Source organism: Trachemys scripta, chromosome 10 (genome assembly GCF_013100865.1).
Source record: "Trachemys scripta elegans isolate TJP31775 chromosome 10, CAS_Tse_1.0, whole genome shotgun sequence".
In the NCBI taxonomy this organism is placed as follows: Eukaryota; Metazoa; Chordata; order Testudines; family Emydidae; genus Trachemys; species Trachemys scripta.
The window spans coordinates 48,449,557-48,455,539 of NC_048307.1; positions in this window are offsets into that span (position 1 = coordinate 48,449,557).

Here is a 5,983-nt window from a genome sequence, read left to right on the forward strand (position 1 = left end):
CTGAATGGTTCACTCCTTTGTTTTATTTTTAAAATAAATCAATAAAGCCTGTTAATTTTTAGCCTGGTTTTAGGGCGTATCGGGTGAGGAGTTGAGCTGTGATGTTCCAATATTATCGGGGTTTCCAGCCCCTCCCAGGCGCAGCATTGGTCAAATAAGGAAACCCATCGTTAAAGCCAGATAAATATTGATCGATGTATTTTTAAAGGAGCTGGTTCCCGACATGCTTGGAGCAGAGAGCTGCTGTGTGACCAAAGGATCCCCTGTGGGCAGGGCACACACATGCTCTCTGGGTGGTTAGGTGGCACACAGGAGACTGTCTTTTGCACAGCACGGGCTCCGTTCTCTCCTGCATTCCAGCTTTGCTCAGAGAGGCCCTGTAAGGGAGACAGTTAAAGTTCCCTGATTCAGCAGCTCTGGGGGGTACTTTGACTTATGCCCCTGAGGTACTTTATGCCAGTGGAGAATTAGCATATCAGAGCTCTGCCCCACTATACCATCAGCCTGCTCCCAACCTGTCTCCCTTCCTGGCATGTCCCCTACGCTGGGGTGGAGGGGCGGCTATTGCAGAAGCCGCTCTGCCAGCTCCCCTGGCTTTATGCCTGCCGGGGGTTCCCCTACACCAGAGAATCCTCTGCTGGCCATTTCTGGCTGGAGACCGTCCTCTTGGCACCCCCAAGCAGTGATGTTGCACAGCACAGAATGTGTCCTGAGTCAGTCATGCCCTAGACCCTTCTGCAGGAGCCTCCTGCTGGTTTTCTGATGTCACTGACACCTGCAGAGAGGCCAGGGACCAAGTGGGCAGGTCACAGAGCCTCTCTGAAGGGGAGTTCCTCCATGTCAGGCTGCAGGCCATCTGGTGGGGAAGGGAGGGAGCACTCTGAGGGGAGCTTGTACTGCCAACTCCCAGGCCTGTGGTGTTTATTCTGGGCATAATGAGGTGCCTCCAATCTCCAGCACTGTGCCAGGCCACCATGGAATCCACTAGCCACACCAAAACCTCTCTCCTAGGTCTCTGTTTGCACGCAGTCAGTTGGGGCCCTTGCTCAATGATCTATTTTTGGTGCGGTTGGGAGTGGTAATTAACAAGCAAGGCATGAGCCAAGTGTATTATTAAGGAACAACTACAGCAGGTGACATGTCAGAACCAAACAGCACATCCTGCTCATTGCCTGACCAAGGTAAAGGCCAGGCGAGTGCAGGACATCTTGTTGTGCCTGCAATCCACAGGGAGCACAGGCTAGGTGGAGCGGGGGTTGGTTTTGTAGTGGGGACCGGTGGACGGTGCTAAGTTAACACAGGGCATCAATGGATACATTCGTGGGGAGGGGACATTTGAGAGCCTCCTTGAGAGAGACACCAGCCCTGCATCCTGGGTGAGTCAGCTGAAATCACTTACCTGGTACAAAGGCCAGCCTATCTGATCTAGTGCCAACATTCTCGTTCCCTACCATGGGCCTGAGCAAGAGCCCATTGAAGTCACTGAAAGACTCCCATTGAGACCTGTGCTCTGCATCTGGGAATTGAGGACAACACGAGCTGATGAGTAGGACAGACTGGGAGGTCAGCTTGTTGAGGAGAGAATGCACTACAGCCGGGTAGAAGGAAAGTGGGTGGGGATTAGGTGCCAGAGGCTCAGAAAGGGCTGCTATGTCTGAGCTGAGATGTGTACGTAAGCAGGTGTGTATACAGTGCATGTATGTACCTATAATGACCCTGCCAGCTTGGCTTTGAACCTCAGATTGCCAGCACTAAAAACATGACCCTCTACAACTTGAGCTAAAGGAGCAACTCCCTCACCTGACAGTAATAGTGGGCTCGTATCCTCGTATGTGGGCCAGCTGCTAACCAGGATACAGCGATTTCTGTGTGTTAGTGGGGTTGCACACACAGTGTGCATGTTGAGATCAGGGTCAGCTTTGGAGCTGTACACCCATTACACTGGCAGAGGACGGCCCGATGATTGACGTCTGGCCAAGGAGGCTGTGCTAGCAGGGAAGTGTGCTAGACCAAAGCTCTCAATGGCAAGGTGCTAACATGGTTCCTGCACCCAGGGCCTAAAACTAATGACAGCAACAGATAGAAGGCCTGATCCTGAGCAGGGCTGAGGAGCGCCTCCTGCCAAGTGCTGAGCACCACTGCAGGAGCTGCTGGCACTCAGCACCTGACAGGATTGGGCCCCAGCTCCTTGGGCCTGACGCCCCGTTTGCCCTGCACTTTGCCCAGTCATTTGCACCAGGGGAAATGGGATAAAATACTACCGACTGAGAATAGCAGTGATTTGTACTGGGGGGAATGTCTGCTCAGGTTGCAGTGAAATGGATACAGCTGGAGGTGTTGGTGCAGACCAGGTGACTTGTTTGCCTGGGAGAGAGAGACAAAGGATGGAGGAGGGGCAATGGGCAGGTCTGAAGTTGGGCTGCTGGAAGCGGGTCAGCTTCCTGGTTTGGGACTCAGAGGGGAGGACCAGGGCCTTGGATTATTTCCCTCTCCCCAAGATGGATTTTACTGAACATTCCTGATTTCTATGCTAACAAGATCTGTTCCACGCTGTATTCCCAACAACTAATAAGACTTCTGTTTTACAATGCCGCTGAGAATCACTTCTGACTGTGAAATTGGGGTGCATGGCCTGTTGGGGGCATGTAAGGCTTCTCCAGGTGTTCCATCTAGGTGGACTTGAGGGGAGCCCACGGTGTGAACAGGGGGCTGAATGCTCCAAGGTAGGACTCAGGAAGTGCCAAAGCCGAGCAGGCTTCTTGCCCTGGTGAAAGTGTGTCCTAAGGAGAGACCAGAGCCGTAACTAGGTATTTTTGCGCCCAAGGTAAGAATATAAAATTGCGCCCTCCCCCAGGGCCGGCAATTCGGCAGCGGGTCCCTCAGTCCCTCTTGGAGAGGCCTGCCGCCGAATTGCTGCCGAAGAGTGAATGAAGTGGCGGCGGTAGAGCCTGTGATTGGGGGGGGGGGGCGTCTAACTCATGATTTTTGACTGCTTGGGCTGGTAATGTTGCTTCCAAGATGGTCTTTGGTTCCAGTCCAGTTCCAATCCAGAGAGGGATTCACAGGTTAAGAGAGGAGGGAGGTGCTGGATATCAGCAGTGGCCACTAGTGATTAGCATGTGTCCTGAGAATGCTGGGAGTTCAGGTTTGCAGGGTAGGATCAGGGGTGGCAGGTTTGTAGAAATTTTGGTGGTGCCCAGAACCCGCCCCCACCCGCCCAAGGCTCTGGGAGAGAGTTTGGGTGAGGGAGGAAGTCTGGGGTGCAGGCCCTAGGCTGGGGCAGGAGATTGGGGTGCAGGCTCTGGGAGGGAGTTTGGGGATGGGAGGGGTGCAGAGGAATGGGGTGCAGGGGTGAAGGCAGTGGGTTGTGGCTGCAGATGAGAGGTTTGGGGTGTGGGAGGGGCTCAGGGTGAGAGTAGGAGTGTCGGGGGTGAGGGCTCTGGCTGGGAATGGGAGGTTTGGGGTGTGGGAGAGGCTCAGGGCTGGGGCAGAGGGTCAGGGTGCGGGGGGATGAGGGCTCTGGCTGGGACTGGGGATAAGGTGTTTGGGGTGCTGGAGGGGCTTGGGCAGAGGGTTGGGGGTGCAGTGGGGGGGTGAAAGCTCTGACTGGGGGTGTGGGCTCTGGAGTGGGGAAGGGCTGGGGATGAGTTTGGGGTGCAGACAGGCTGCTCCGGGACAGGGGCCAGAGAGGAGGACTCCCCCCAGCCCTTTCCCTGCCGGTAGCAGCAAGCTCTGGGGGAGGAGCCCCCCTTTCCTGCCCCCCCAGCAGCACACTCACCCCCACCACTGTCACTGCATGTGCTCCTAGGGCCTCTCTCAGGTCCAGGAATCTCCCTCGCCTCCCACATGGTGGGTGCCAGTGCTGCATGCGCCTCCTCCCCTGCTGTTGCCCCTGACTGTAGCCTCACTAGGGGTGAGGGATGGGGCTGCCTCCTTGCCCAGCATGGGGCAGAAGCGGTGACCGCGGGCGGGCGGGGGGGGGGCGGTGCTGCTGGAGGGTCCTGCTGGAAAAGGGAAGGTTCTGAGGCTCAGTCTGCCCTGGCAAAGGAGATGGGGGGGCACTAGGACCCTGCGGCAGCAGTTGTTGCAGGGAGGCAGCATGGAGCTGCTCTGCTCCAGGCCGGGAGCCGGGGGGGGGGGGGGGGGGGAGAGGGGGGGGGGGGGGGGGCGGGGGGGGGGGGGGGGGGGGGGGGGCGGGGGACACTGGGGGCGGCGGGGAATCACCTGGGTTGTAAATATCTCTGTGCCTGCCAGCAGGTTTTTTTTTCCTCTCCACCACTTTCTGCGCCCTCCAGACGTTGTGTGCCCGAAGCAAGTGCCTCACTCGCCTCGCCCTTGTTAGGGCACTGGGAGAGACACACTGCACCAGAGTCCTGGCTGAGCTTCAGTCAGAGCACCGAGACTGGGACTCCATGGAGGAGCGAGCCTCTAGAATTTTACTGACGAGATCTGAGCTGTCCTCCAGGAGATGGCAGCATCGCACCGTGGTTTTCCTGAAGCTTCGGCTAGCTCCCTGCCTCCCCTCCCTGTCTCAGTGCATCTTGAAAAGGCTGCATTGAGGGCTTTAAGAAGAGCGTGCAGATGCCACCAGTACCCTCTTCTAATTATCAATGGGGCTGAGGCTGTGCGATCAGAGTCGCAGGAAGGGTGTCTAACCCCCTTGCATGCTTCAGCAGGGCCAGTATTTCCTTCTGCATGTGAATGCTGCCAGCTCACAGTAAGGTTAGAGAAAGCCTGACGCTGCCTCTACCTCCCATCTAGATGTAAGGCTCAAGACCTATGCATCTTCCTTTCCCCCTCTCCCCCACTATTTCCTTCTGGCTCACCTGCAGTGCTGGGCCTTGTATACAGCCCCCCACTACCAGGGGACCCTCACCTGGGCTTAAGCATCCTCCATTGCCTTTGCCTCGAGGCGCTCATTTAAATGATTCCAATATCTCTGCACTACAGAGCAAGAGCCTGTGATTAGTGTGGGTGACAAATGGTTCGGGAGGGCTGGAGAGAAGCCAATAGGGACGCCAGAGGACAATACCATGTCTGCCCTGGAGGCAGAGAGTGTGCAACCTGGCTCTCTGACCAAGCAAGACTGAGCAAGCTGCAGCCATGCCCTCCCAAGGAGCCGGAGCTGATGTTACCAGGATGAACTGGTGGTGAGCAGCTGCAGCTGCTGTGTTTATGGGCTAGTAGATTAAAACAGAAATCAAGGGTGAGGCTGATCTGGGGTTGCAGGTTTTATATCTCCATTTGGCAGTCGGTGACCATTTTGCATGGTTCAGTAGTTAGGGGCAACGCAGTGGGACTCAGATCTGGGTTCTAGCCCCAGTTCAGCCACTGGCTTGCATGTGCCCACTCTGTACCTCAGTTTCCCCTTCACCTTTTGCCTAGTAAGCTCTTTGGAGCAGGGCCTGTACCTCACTATGCTTACAGCCTGTATACTATGTACAGCCCCTAGCGCAATGGAGATCTCAGTTCAGCCTTCTAGGTGCTATAATGATAAACAAAACACATCTTGGGAGCTGAATTTTATGAACGGATTTGACTCTATTCGAAGTGCCTCTCTATGCACTAGGCACCTGTGCGGACATTAAAACCGGAGCAAAGGGCTAAATATCCCTCAGAAAATGCACTCTGCCTGCCAAGCCAGTTTACAGCATAGCCCACTTCCTCACACCCTGAGCCCATATAACTGCTGCAAGCTCCATCATCAAGAGCAACCCGCTACAGCGAAGGCCCTTGGCCCATCCTTCAGGGGAAAGCCTGGGGGTATGTCTAGACAGCAGCCATGAGAGCGGTACACCTGTAGCTCTGCTGTTACACTGCTGTAGCATCGTAGATAGTGGAGACACTTCCTAAAGCTATGGAAGGGGTTTTTCTGATGGTGCAGCTAATCCACCTCTCTGAGAGCTGGCAGCTAAGTGGATGGAAGAATTTTTTCATCGGTAGTTTTAAGTGTAGACCAGGCCTGGGAGACTGGATGGGACCA